Genomic DNA, 15,546 nt, shown 5'->3' on the forward strand with positions numbered 1-15,546 from the left:
CTAATGAACATGGTATAAACATTACCCTTTGCCCTGTAAGAAGATAATTAACACATATTAAAGCTACTATTCTTTGGCAGTGCATACCCATCAGAGTTACTAAAACCTCTATAAAAAGAATCGGGCAAGGTTATTAATATCAATTGACATTCAGGAAGGAAATAATCAAAATATGCCTTGTTGGTGACAAAATAAATCCTACCTAAATCCCATGAATTCCCCCTCAAAGCAATTCAGATGTCTACTGATAATATTATGGAGAGGAGGCTTAGCAGTTAAAAGCATTTGCTGGTCTTCCGGAGGAACTGAATTTGATTCTCAGAACTCAAGAAGATCCATTCACAACCACCTGTAACTCCAGCTCCAGAGGATCTGAGCAGCATTTGTAACCCCAGACCCTCTCCTAGCCTTCATACCTTCACACACTTGCCACATACAAAGCCACACGTATATGTAAAAATATTACATTTTGGCCGGGCATTGGTGGTACATGCCTTTAATCACAGCACTCTGGAGTCTGAGGCAGGTGGATCTCTGTGAGTTTGAGGCCAGCCTAGTCTACAGAGTGAGTTCCAATAACTAACTAACTAAATAAATAAATATCCAATAAATAAACAAATTTCAATCAATTCAAACACATTATATATACATATGTTGTACACATAAAACTATAAAACACAAGCAAGTTATCTTTCCTTGCTTTCATTCTCTGTCCTTCCCCAAACTTGATCTTCCAGATCATTCATGTTCTCCTCCCTCCTCCCCTTCTCCCCATGTTCCCAATTTACTCAGATCTTGCATCTAAGAGATACCTTGATAGAGGAGCCACTATGGGGTTAATGAGAACACTGGCACTAGGGAAATTCCTAGGAATCTACAAGGATGGCCCTAATTAAGAATCTAAGCAATAGTGAAGAGGCTACCTTAATGGCCCTTCCCCTATAATGAGATTGATGACTGCCTTATATGCCATGCTAGAGCCTTCATCCAGTATCATGGAATCACAAGCAAAGATTCACAGCTAAGCACTGGGTTGAACTAATGGGATGCAGCTGTAGAGAGGGAGGAGTGCCGAGCAGACAGGTCAAGACCTGAGTAAGTGGAAGATCACTGACTGCAGACTGGCAGCTTGGGAAACTGGATAAGACCCCTGGCACAGGGGTGTCATGACAGGGGCGAGGTCCTTGGACAGTCTATGAGGTGGCTGGTAGTGGAAACATTAATTACCCCTAGTGCATGAACTGGCTTTTTGGAGCGCATTCCCTATGGAGGGATACTCTCTAAACCTAGATGGGGAGGGGGTGTTCTGCCACAATGATGTGACAGACTTTGATGACCCCCAATGAGAGGTCCCACATTCTCTAGGGAGAAGATAGGGGGTGGGGTGGGAGATGATGGGGGGAGTGACAGGACTGGAGGGAGACAGGACTGGGATGAGAAGGAACCTGGATTGGTATGGAAAATAAGATTGTTAAGATTGTTTTTAATTTACGTAAAAGAAGAAAAAAACAAGGGCAAGAACAAAAACACCTCTATAGGAAACAATAAGGACAAAGTCTCAGAAACAGAAATTTAATTTATTTAAATAAACAGAACTATGGTAAGCACTGTTTAGCAGCAGAATTGTGAATAGTAATTCATTTGGAAAGAATATCATCGTGAGAGTAGAGCGATCTCTTGTTTTAGTATTACTGGCAATAATTCTGGTTCCTCATCTGGACACTAGTGATAGGACTATGAAGGCTTTGTGAACTTCTGACATGGTCAAAGAATGAAATTCATAGAAATATTATGAATTTGTTAAACATTTTAATCTCATAAGTAACTAAGAGTCATTTCTATTTTTAAAAGTGTTGTTAAAACTTAGGACAAAATAAATTACAATTAAGATAAAATACAAAATTTTAGAAACACATCACAATAAATATTAAACCAATTCAACTGTATATCCCAAGTGGAAAGAAATGATGGAGGGAACAGGCAGCAAGCTCAAATGCACTTATTACAACTGATATGCGTTTCTTCAAAATTAGGGAAATCTTTAAACCAATTATGGGTGCGAACATTCATTATCCGAGCAACTTAATTGAGTAAGTTGTCACTTTCAGGGAAAGATGAGAGTTTTTCTCTATTGCCTGTGTTTAAATGGGCTCATGTAATAGCTTCCTTTGTTTGGATCTGGTTTTGGTCATGGTTATTTTCATTTTTACTAAGAAGTAAATGAATCCCTTTTCTTTTAATGATCTACATTTTGCATGAAAGCAATAAAAACAGCAAGTATATGGAGGCTCTCTGTACATTGAAGTTTTAAGGAATTTTAGGGATATTTTGAATCAGCCATTTCTGTCCTTTTATTGAGGTCTGAGTAGGAAACTTATCTATAATTGAGTAATATGACCTACAGAGAATTCCATTTTGCAAAAGTCAATCAGACAGCTGGTGGATGGTAAGTGGCATTCCTGTGTGACTTGACACCTATCAAATTAAGTCAAATTTCAGACTTGTTTGGGCAACCCACCCAAGAAGAAATTGTAGTCAAACAATTTTTGTCATAAATCAATCCAGTGTCTTGATTGCTCAACACAAAACCAATCATCAGATACTGTTTTTCTTTTCTTTTTATTTCAAATTTCAGATCCACTCAATTCAATCAATTTTCTGTCTGAAGGGTTTAAACTTTGGTTAGTTTAACTGTAAATGACATTAGTTTTAATTTTCCACATAAATATCACTGATTTATTATTGGTGAGTAATGCCATCTGGAAATTGTAAATTCAACACAAAATCTTTGAGTGATGTAATCTGTTGTGTGTTAAAGTATTACTCTCTGATTCACCAATAGGTCTTCTGAAAGTGTTTTAACAGGAAAAAACAGATGTACTCACATGACAAGAGCCTCAGTTCCCTTATGAAAGAAAATAGGCCATATTGTGTTTACTGACATTTCTTGTTTCAGTAAAGAAATTATCTACAAACCAAACTCTTTAGGACAAATGTCAGTGAATATTGATACTTTTTATTTTACTTTATGCATGTCTAAGTTTATGTATATGCACCATGTGTGTCAAGTGCTCATGGGGATCAGGAGAGGGTATTAGATTCCCTGGGACTAGAAAAGCAGAATGTTTTGAGCAGCCATGTGGGTTCCAAATACCAAACCCACATCCTCTGCAACATATGAAAATCTGTCAATATAATCCACCATATAAATAAACTGAAAAAGAAAAACCACATGATCATCTCACTAGATGCTGAAAATCTTTGACAAAATCCAACACTATTTCATGATAAAGGTCTTGGAGAGATCAGGGATAATAGGAAAATACTTAATCATAATAAAAGCAATATACAGTAAACCAACAGCCAACATCAAACTAAATGGAGAGAAACTCAATGCAGTTCCTCTACAATCAGGAACAAGACAAGGCTGTCCACTCTCTCCATATATCTCCAATATTGTACTTGAAGATCTGGTTAGATCAATAAGACAATAAAAGGAGATCAAGGGGATACAAATTGGAAAGGAAGAAGCCAAGCTTTCATTAATTGCAGATGATATGATAGTTTACATAAGTGTCTTGAAAAATTCTACCAGGGAATTCCTACAGCTGATAAACATCTTCACAAAGTGACAGCAAAAAATCAGTAGCCCTACTATATACAGGTGATAAACGGGCTGAGAAAGAAATCAGAGAAACATCACCCTTTACAATATCCACAAACAGAAAATTCCTTGGGGTAACACTAACCAAAAAAGTGAAAAACCTGTATAGCTATAACTTTGAGTCTTTAAATAAATACATCAAGAAGATAACCAGAAAATGGAAAGATTTCCCATGCTCTTGGATAGGTAGGATCAACATAGTAAAAATGATAATCTTGCCAAAATCAATCTATAGATTCAATGCAATCCCCATGAGAATCTGAAGACCATCTCAGGATGGTTACTTCTAGTTCCATTCATTTACCTTCTAATTTCAAGATTCTCTTGTTTTTTTCCCAATGAGTAGTACTCCATTGTGTAAATGTACCACATTTTCTCCATCCACTCTTCAATTGAGGGGCATCTAGGTTGCTTCCAGGTTCTGGCTATTACCAATAATGCTACTATTAACATAGTTGAACAGATGTTCTTGTTGTATTAATGTCCGACTTTGGGTGTATGCCTAAGAGACACAGACCTTGAAATGACAACACTATACTTTATATGAAAAAACAAAAGATTCAGGAAAGCCAAAACAACTATGTATAATAAAGGAATTCTGGAAGCATCATCATCCCTGATTTCAATATCTATTATAGAGCTATAGTCCGGAAACAGGTTGGTATTGGCACAAAAATTGACAGATAGACCAATGGAATTTAATTGAAAACCCTAATATTAACCCACACAACTACAAACACCTGATTTTTGACAAAGCTGCTAAAATTATACAATGGACAAAAGAAAGCATCTTCAACAAATGGTGCTGGCACAACTAGATGATGACTTGTAGAAAACTGCAGATACATCCATATATATCACCATGCACAAAACTTAAGTCCAAATGGATCAAAGACATGAAAACAATCCAACCACACTTAATCTCTTAGAAGAGAAAGTGGGAGGTACCCTTGAAGGAATTGATAAAGGAGAATGCTTCCTGAGCATAACACCAGTAGCACAGACACTGAGAACGACAATTAGTAAGTGGGACCTCCTGAAACTGAGAAGCTTCTGTAAGGCAAAGGACACAGTCATCAAGACAAAACCAAAATGGCAGCCCACAGAATGGGAAAAAATCTTCACTAACCCCACATCTGACAGAGGGATGATTTCCAAAATATACAAAGAATTGAAGAAGCTAGTAAACAAAACACCAAATAATCCAATTAAAAGTGGGGTACAGAACTACATAGATAATTCTCAATAGAGAAATAAAAAATGGCTGAAAGACAATTAACAAAGTGCTCAAAATCCTTAGCCATCAGGGAAATACAAGTCAAAACAACTCTGAGATGCCATCTTACTCCAGTCAGACTGGGTATAATAAAAAATACCTAATACAGTTCATGCTGGAGAGGATGTGGAGAAGGGGGAACACTCCTCCACTGCTGGTGGAAGTGCAAACTTGTACAGCCATTTTGGAAATCAGTATGGTGGTTCCTCAGGAAAATGGGAGTTAGTGTACCTCAAGATCCAGTAATTCCACTCTTAGGCATACACCCAAAGTCGGACATTAATACAACAAGGACATCTGTTCAACTATGTTAATAGTAGCATTATTGGTAATAGCCAGAACCTGGAAGCAACCTAGATGCCCCTCAATTGAAAAGTGGATGGAGAAAATGTGGTACATTTACACAATGGAGTACTACTCATTGGGAAAAAAACAAGAGAATCTTGAAATTAGAAGGTAAATGAATGGAACTAGAAGTAACCATCCTGAGTAAGGTATGTACTCGCACATATGTGAATTTTAGACATAGAGCAAACAATCACCAGCCTACATTCCATACTACCAGAGTAGCTAGGAAACAAGGAGGACCCTAAGAGGGCATACATGATCCCTCACAGAAGGGGAAAGCAACAAGATCTCCTGAGCTAATTGGGAGCAAGGAGGGAAGGGAGAGTGAGTTAGAAGAAAGAAAAGGGGAAAAGAGGAGAGGAGAAGAGGAGCGGAGAGGAGAACATGAGGAATCAGGAAGATTGAATCCAGGGAAGAATAGGGGAGAACAAGAAAAGAGATAACATAATAGATAACATTATAGGTTTAAAGAGTAATATGGAAGTAGGGAAATGTCCAGAGATCTACAAGGATGACCCAACTAACAATCTAAGCAATAGTGGAGAGGATGCCTTAAATGCCCTTCTCCAATAATGAGATTGATGACTACTTTATATGCCATCCTAGTGCCCTCCTTCATCCAGTAGCTGATGGAAGCAGAAGCAGGCACCCACAGCTAAACACTGAGCCCAACTTCTGGAATCCAGTTGCAGAGAGGGAGGAGTGATGAGCAAAGGGGTCAAGACAAGGCTACCAGAAACCCATAGAGACAGCTGACCTGAAGAAAGGGGAAGCTCATGTTCCCCAGACTGATAGCTGGGAAACCAGCATAAGATCAACCCAGACTCCCTGAATGTGAAGCTCAGGTCAGAGGCCTGGAAAGTCTATGGTAACTCTGACAATGGAACCAGGATGTATCCCAAGTGCAGGAGCCCATTTTCCATGGAGAGATACTCCTTTAGCGTAGAGATATTGGGAGGCACCTAGGCCCTACCCCAAATACTTGACAGACTTTGGTGATCCTTCATGGAAGGTCTCACCCTCCCTGTGGGGGTGGATGGGGAATAGGATGGAGGGGTCTGTGGGGAGCTTGGGAGGATGTTAGGGAGAGGGAAGTGGGATGGATATGTAAAATAGGAAAATATATTAAATATAAAGGGATGTAGTCAAGCTCACAACCACGATTATCCATCTTACCTAAGCTTCATCAAATCTTCACTAAATACTTACATTTTTTACTACTGTTTATAAATGTTATAGATCAATTTTTATGATAACTAATATGTAAATTTTGCCTGATAATTTCAGCTCATGTGCCCACTTTTGTTGGTATACCTCTTGCATTTGACTATAGACATTCCTGATTTGAGGTCTTTGGGGATTTGGTACCATTTAAATCTTTTGTTTCAAGGAGTAGTTATACTGTGTAGAAAAGAAATTGAAATTTTCAGTAGATGACTATATCAAATTGCCATTTGGGCACTTTCAAGATTGGGTTCTCTTACTTAAAGCTGAATTTTCCTAGCAGTATTTTGCAAGTTGACAGTCTATTGTTAGCTTAGAAATAAAGATTTTTGTGGAACTCACACAGTCTACACTATTGTATGTTACCCATAGAAGAGTCCACAAACATATTCTCTCTAAGGAACATAGTGGAGATGTCTGTATTCTCATTTGTTCTAGATGCAACTGATTATCAGTAATTCAACTCACAGCCTCAACATCAATGCAGGGTAACGAGTAGGAAGAATATAAGATATAATTGCAAGGCAGAGATCGAAGGAAGTGATCTGCCTACAGACTTTACCAAGGATGGCTGTCAAGTTTTTTTTTTTTTTTTTTTTTTTTTTTTTTTTATGCAAGGAGAAGATGAAACCCAACATAGCGTGATTCAGTTTATAGTCTGTTGCCAAATATTGGCTGGGAAATGAAATAAATAATTTAATCTGTTCTATTCTATGGAATAGTAGTTTTGAATTTTTAAATGTCTCCAGGAATACAGACTAAAGATAGTATCAAAAAAATCTATCTTTGAGTCTGAAAATGTTCAGCAGTGAAGGATAAATCCTGCTGATCTGGATGGCCTGAATTCCATCTCTAAGACTCAGAAAGTGGAAGGAAAAAACTGTCTCCTGTAATTTGTCCTATGAACTCCACACATGTTCTATGGCATACATGTCTACCCAATAAATAAACATAAACAGAAATTTAATTATGAATAAAAACAATGTATCTATATGATTTAAATATATAGACTAATCATAGAAACACAATATCCAAATATTCTTAGAATTTGAAAGTATACTTATATGTTAGAATTTTTTTAAAGGATATTCTAAACTATTGAAGGTAGAAAGAAAGATTATTTGGATGACTACTTACATGGCATTACAAATGACTCAACACATGTATGAAATATGCAAGAGATTGGAATCTCCCATACTACTTGCTTTTCCTACATGTTTTAATTTGTGTCATGTTTTCTTTATATTATAGAAGGGAACAAAATTTATTACAGTGTGAATACATTCTTCTTAGAAAGAATGTTTCCAATCTTGTTTACCAAGGAATAGAATAATCTTTTTTTTTTTTTTTTTTTTAGTGTACTGAAAACACAGAAAAGAAATTCTTATACTCCCTGCTGGTAACAAAGTATTTTAAAGGATCTTGGCTCATTTTGAATATTTTCAGCCAAATTTTCAGTCAACTTCTCTAAATTACAGCTCTCAAGGAGAAAACAGATTTCTTATCATTATACATCAGCTTTATAAATCAGATGATATTGAACATGCCCAGAAGAATCAAATTCGAGCATATACTTTATATGTATGTGTGCATGTATTTACATATTAGAAATACTAAAACCAAGAATCTAAAAATCTCAAGCTTTTAAAAATCTCTACTAGCAAGTTTCAATAATTTTATAGGATAATAAATAAGCAGTTTATATGGTTCACTAATAATTTCAGAGAATGTTATATTCATGGGTGGTGTTGTCTTTTCATAACCCACGATAGTAGTCCTACTTTATTCTTTAATAAATGCCATAAGACTTATATATTTGCTTGTCTATGGAGGATCATAAAGATAAAGGAATTTAAGGGAAGTCAAAGTAAGATTCTAATAACTTTGTTATTAAAGTATTATTAAAACTGGAGTGACTTCTGAAAAACACATATGTACTAAAGTTAGATATAGGAACACAATTCAGTAGCTGCCAACCATTAACTCATTTCTGATTTCTTTGAGACAATTGCCACGAGTGTTATTGTTTGCCTTCCTGGAGTGGTATCACACACAGTAGGTGACTTTCTGGGCTTGACTTCTCATTTTTATTCACAGTTTGGCCATTCTTCAGTTGTGTGTGTATTATTCCATTAGACACATTTAAAACAAAGTAACAAACGTGTCTTCAGGTCAGAGAACTAAACTGTCGAAGTGATGTAAAGAATGAAGTGAAAATTATCCCATAGGAGAAATGGAAAAGGATATCATAGGGGAACAACTTCACCAGTGGGTTCTGTTCTCAATGAAATTAAAAAGAAGTGATTTCAGTATCCTGCGTGTGGGAAATATGTCATAGTAACAAAGATCACAGACCTTGGAAAGGCAATTGGCCACGAGGAGAATAAGTTCAATGGTCCATTCTGTAGAAGCAAGAACCAACTTTAGTGATGAACTGATACCCACATAGTGGGCATTGGGATTCTAGGTATGAGGAATATGTCATCTTAAAGAGTAGGCTTAGAAATATGAAAATATCCTATAACAGAGGCCATATATACTGAAGTGAGGCAGCTTGGGTATTATTTTAAATCTAGTTTCATCTCTGTTGCTGTGACACCACCTTGATAACAGTAAGTAATTCTGGGTAATAATTTATCACAACAGGAAATGAAAGCAAGTACTTCAATCAGCTAGTACACTGCATCCACGGTCTGGAGCAGAGAGAAATGAATGTATGCAATGCATCATTGCTTACTTGCTTGATTGTTAGCTCCATTTGTCCATGCTTACATTTCACTGAGCCTAAGGAATGCTCCTGTCCACAGTGTGAAGGGTCTTCCTGCATCATTTAACTTTTTTAAATTAGTTTTTATTTCAATTAGGAACAATCGTATTTTATGTACCAATCCCAGTTCCCTCTCCCTCCAGTATTCCCATTACTACTACCAACACCCCATCTCATGACTGTCTGCTGCCCAGGGAGAGTGAAGCCTCCTGATGGGTTTAATGAGAAATCTGACACTAGGAAAAATGTCCAGGGACCCAACTAAGAATCTAAGCAACCCCCTGAACATGTGTCTCGGCTAGAAGGCCTGAGCAGTGTAAGGGTCCTCATACAGTGAAACCAAGATGTATTCCTGGTGCATACAAGGACTTTGGGAGCACATTCCCCATGGATGGATACTCCCTTACCCTAGAGATAGTCCTAGTCCCTACTCCAAATGACTTGATAGATTTAGATGTCCCCTCCTGGAGGGCATCACCCTGCATGTGGAGTAGGGGGAGGGATGAGAGACAAGGGTGATGGTGGTGGGGACATGAGAGGGTGGGAGAGAGGAAAAGAGGAAGAGAGGATGGGAGGGAGGGAGAGGAAACAAAGATCGATATGTAAAATAATAAAAAACAATCTAAGCAATAGTGGAAAGGCCACCTTAAATGCTCTTCCCCTATAATGAAATTGATGACTACCTTAAATGCCATGAATAGAGCTTTCGCCCAGTAGCTGATAGAAGCAGAAGCAGAGATTCACAGCTAAGCAGCTAAGCAGTGAGCCCAACTCCTGGAATCCAGGTGTAGAGAGGGAGAGGAGTAATGAGCAAAGGGGTCAAGACCATGCTGGGGAAAGCCACAGAAACACCAGACCTGAGCAAGTGAGAGTTCAGGGACCTCAATGTGACAGCAGGGGGACCAGCATAGGACCAAACTAGGCCCTCCCTGAACATGGGTGTCAGTTGGGATGCCTGAATGAATTAACTGAAAACAATTACCACAGACATTCCTGCGGGAAACAATCCCTCATTAAGACTCTCTCCCCCAGTGAATATAGTGTGTGTCCACTAAAGCTAATCATCACAATGGGTTGAGGTGAGTAGCAACACTGCAGGAAGCTCCTGGTGTGAAAGGAACAGGTACAACTGTTCTGTCATTGACTGGGAAAGTTGGTGTGGATCAAATAATAGCAGGGGAAAAACAGGTATTACTGAAGCACTTGACGTGGAACTACAGAGTCCATCTGCTAGAAGGAAATTGCTGTAGCTCAGAAATGGAATGCTGGAAGGGCAAGCAGAGTGACATAAACGTGCTTGACATTAACAGTTACATATGTGTAGGAGCAACAGGCCCCAGTAATTATGGTTCCTCCTCTGAGAGAAAGGTAGCTCTATTTTTCATGCATTTAAATGTTGACAATTTTTACCACTGACAAAATGGTGACTCTACGTTGGTTACCAGCTTAAATAGTTGACTTGTAGTATTGTTGGTTTCTGAGGGTTTTCTTCCAGTAAGTAAAATATGATCTAGAGTACCCAATGTCTTTAAATTTTTGGATCAAGGACATTTGTGCACCAGGAATACATCCTGGTTCCACTGTCTGAGGTCCCTTAGACTGTCCAGGCCTTCTAGCTGAGACCCATATTCAGGGGGGCCTGAGTCAGTCCCATGCTGGATTCCCAGATATTAGTCTGGGGGCCCGTTAGCTCCTCCTTGTTCAGGTCAGCTGTCCCTATGTTTTTCTGCAACCGGGTCTTGACCTCTCCCTCCGTATCTGGATTCTAGTTTGACTCAGAGGGATACTGACTGCCTTGCCCTAGAGACAGGAGAGAAGTCCTAGTCCCTACTTCAAATGACTTAAAAGATTTACATGACCCCACCTGGATGGCATTGCCTTACATGTGGAATTGGGGTGGGGAATGGGAGGGGAGGGTGGTCAGTGTGTATGTGAGGGGGCAGAGAGGATAAGAGGGAGGGAGAGGGAACTGGGGTTGACACGTAAAATAAAAAATAATAATAATAATAATAATAATAATAAATTTGAATCAACGAGTCACCCACCACAGGCTACTACATATAGACTTGACTGCATTACTCAGAGGAACAGATGGGAATTCATCCCAGACATCATTGAAAAAATAGTAAATCAAAGTATGTGTCAACTCCCTATCACCATATCCACCCAAAGAACTTATAATAGTGAGAAGAAGTACACACAACAAGATGTAACCAAGAAACACAAAGTGCTAGGAAAGAAGGCTTACTCCAGCCAGCTTCTACCTCTCTGATTCTAATTGGAAATCAATCATTTTAGAGCCATGGTGAATATCATCACGGCAGATCTGTGAGATGGCTAGGTGAAGCACTAGGGACAGGGCACAAAAAATTGTCTCATATAGTTTTATCATAACTCTAAACCACTTGAGCAAGTGTTTTGTGCTTAATGTGGAATTCCAAGACAAGCATTTTTCTTGAGTATAGCATAAGTGTTTGTTTTCAAAGGGATTGTTTAGATGAAAATCTTTCTCTTTATAGTTTCTTCTTCTTGCATGACACCACACAGAAACACAGATCAGTCAAAATGAGAAGAGTGAATCACTTTTACACCTGTATATTTTCCCCAAAGCTAATATGGAGAAGAAATTGTCCTCTGATCAACATATCATACCTAGCTTCTCAAATTTTATAATTCTTTTGGGAAAGGATAAACTGTATTATTTCTTGATGAGTCAATTTATCAAATCTTTAGACAGATGGTTGTTTAACTCATTGTTAATAGCTGTTCAGCAGTGAAACTCTCCCAGTGTGAAATAATGAAATACAAATAATGTTGTCCACAAATTCAGCAAATGAGGAATGAAATACAGTATTTTTTGTATTATAGTCATAGTTTTTTTAAAAAAATGTTGAGGTAATTCATAATTTAGCTAATGTGTAATATAACAGAAGCCAAATTTGTACACAAACAGGTAAAAAATGTCATATTAATCCATATTTAATATATTTGGGTTCTGACATATATTTATGTATATTTTTAAGTCATAGTTTTTTTAAAAAAATGTTGAGGTAATTCATAATTTAGCTAATGTGTAATATAACAGAAGCCAAATTTGTACACAAACAGGTAAAAAATGTCATATTAATCCATATTTAATATATTTGGGTTCTGACATATATTTATGTATATTTTTAATAATAAATATTATTTAAAGAGTAATTTTATCTTCACCAAAATTTAACAAATATATGTATATATATTTTAATTTTTTAAAATTTAATTTTCAATAAAATATGCTCCAAAGTACATAGTGTGTTAAAATACAAAATAAAACACATGCTTTAAATTGTTCCAATATTCTAATATGATGGCAAAATAATTTATAGCTATCAAACCAATATCAAAAATCAAGATATCACTTAGTGATATTGCACAAAGTGTTGGGTACTAATTATCTTGTAGTGTGACATAACTCACTATCGATTTTCTAAAGAGGAACTAGAAAGTTGGCCATGAACCTTCAAAGGCCTTCAGAGGCAATTGTGGGAACAAGGAACTAATTATTTGTTACTTTAAGTTGGAAAAGTGGAGCATGGGGTGTAGCTTGGTGCTAGAACACTTTCCTTGAATGAACAGGGCTCTGTGTTCAATCTCTGGAACCAGTAAGAGAATGGAGAAGGGGTGGTGTCTGGAATTATCTGAGTCCTGCATGTATGCCTCTGGAATTATCTGATGAACAAGGGTCAATGAGATAGAATACCAGAGCCTTTTCACATGTAGCATCATTGCAAAAACCTGAACTCAGGTGTTCAGGTTTCTGAGGAGATACCATGTCTGGGAGCTAGCAGATGATTGATGGCCAAGACTTTGTCTCCATGGAATGAAAGCTCCTGTCAGAGAAATGTACACTCTCTATGGTTCTAAGACTACCCAGAGGAAGGAGAACACAGTCCAGATCCAGACACTCTTCTAGTCCTTGAGTTCATGACCAGGAAAAGATTTTTTATTGATGAAAAAAAATCAAATTTGACTCAACAAGCTAAAGTATTATAGGAAATTTTATGTGGGATACAAGGAAGAGGGGATGTTCATGTAATGTGTTTCTGTGTAGTTTTTTAAAAAAAGTCATAGAAATTCTTTTTTATATCACATGTGTTTCTATGCCACATCTGAAACCCTCATCTGACCTCAAATACACGGGCTAAGTCCGTTTTTGTTTATCTATATATAGTGTTCTTGTCTTCTATTGCTGCATAGCAAAGCATCCCCAGATAATTATCTTATAAAAATATTGTCTGTCAGGTCTAAATCATGCCTACATCCTGGCTACTCAGAGAAGAAAGTATTGAAATTAGAGCCTATCTGGGCTACAGACTGAATTGACTGCCAGTCTGCACAATCGAGCAAGAGTCTGTCTCACAAATTTGTGAAAATCGGTAAAGAGGACCTGAGATAACAGCTCAGTGGCAGAGAGAGTACATGGCAAGCACAGGCCTTAGATTCAACCCTATATACTGGAAAACGAAGTGTCACATTCTTTCCTTTTTCTCATTTTAAATTAAAATATAATTATGCTATTTCCCTCTCTTTCTATTGCTTGCTTTCCCTTCCATACCTCCCATGCTCCACTCCACTTCGACTTTCTCTCTCTTAATTTCTGGGCCTTCTCCTTAACTTTTACACACACACACACACACACACACACACACACACACACACACACACACACCTGTAGATACACGACCCGATGAATCCTTTACGTGTTGCTTGCACTCTGACCACATGGTGTTGCATAACCAATTCCAAGGCTCTTTCCTTGGAAGGTCAAGACCAGGGTCTAGTAAGCGAAGTGGATGTGATTGCTGACAAATGAGTGGTTATCTGTAAAGATTGCAACCTCTGAATATCTCTGCAGTCTCTCGTTTTTGTTTTTTTTCCGTATTGATTTGAAGAGTTAATCAAAAGACAGACATGAGGGCAAACACATTTAATTCCAGGAAGTCTGAGACAGACACAGCTTTGTGAGCTTTAGGCTAGCCTGATCTACATAGCATGTTCTAAGTTAGCCAGGGCTACGTCGTGAAACCTTGTATTTAAAAATAAAAACAAAGCAAAACTAAAAAAAAAAAGATTGAAAAACCTCAGCTAGACAGAGTTTCCAGTTCTCACCCAGTTCCAGTTAAGTGATGGGTATACAAAAGGGCTCTGGGGTGCTGTAGTAAATCTCTCCTCATGGAATGTTAGCTCTGCAAATGACCATCCTACGTAGTCCGCTGATAACAACAGTACAAACTTCCTCCCAAAGGATCGACTCAGCAGCGCAGCCGAACACGTACATGGCAGCTGACTCTATCAAGAGTGAGTGTTCAAGCAGGAACCATACATGTTGACTTTTTGTCATCTGTACACAGAAGGTTCCTGGCATCAACCCTGGCATGTGTTGTCATTCAAAACAACCACAGTCTTTGATAGAAAAAGTGTAGAAGAATTCACAGATATATGGGTCATGTTGTGTGAGCCCTGAGTGTGGAACCTGCATATATTTTTGTAGATATTTTGGGTGTGTGTTTATACAGAGGTCAGAGGTTAATGTTTGTCGCTTTCCTCCATCAGTTTCCATTTTATTTTCTAAGCTAGGGTCTGTCATAGAACTTGAAAGTCATCAGTTCAGATAGACTGTCCACTGAGCTCAACAGATGGCTATTTCTATTCCTCAATACCACCAATGTTGGAAAGACATATTTCAGGCCCAACTTCTTGTGTGTGCCTACAAACCTGAATTTAGGATCTCATGCTTGCTTGGCAAGTATCTTGCCAACCAAGCCATCTACCCAGCCCAGGGTGGACATTTTCAAAAAGCACCATGGAGAACGTGTATAACAGAAAGCAATGGGTGATCACTGGGTCTGTGAGAACTGGGCACCCTCTCTTGCCAATAGAGCTCAATTTCAGCATCATCAAGGGAAAGTAAGAAACCAACATGTTAAGTGAAAAATTTAAATATAAAATATAAATATCAAAATTTAAATATAAATTTTGCTGAAAAGGCTCTCCTGGGGAATTTACCTGGATGTATCGTTATTGTTATTTTTAATTTGTCAACAATAGCGCCAGTAATAAAGATATTCAGGATCCCATTATCAGATTTCAACTTTGTTTTTTCCATAATTAATAGACTGCAGAGTAACTACATATGCTGTGCAGAAAGGGGAACACAATGTGGTCAGAAAGGCCTTAAACTCCTCAGTGACATACAAAACTGGTTTTTGCAAAGATCCAAGCAGT

This window comes from Phodopus roborovskii, unplaced genomic scaffold (assembly GCF_943737965.1).
Source record: "Phodopus roborovskii unplaced genomic scaffold, PHOROB, whole genome shotgun sequence".
Classification (NCBI taxonomy): domain Eukaryota; kingdom Metazoa; phylum Chordata; class Mammalia; order Rodentia; family Cricetidae; genus Phodopus; species Phodopus roborovskii.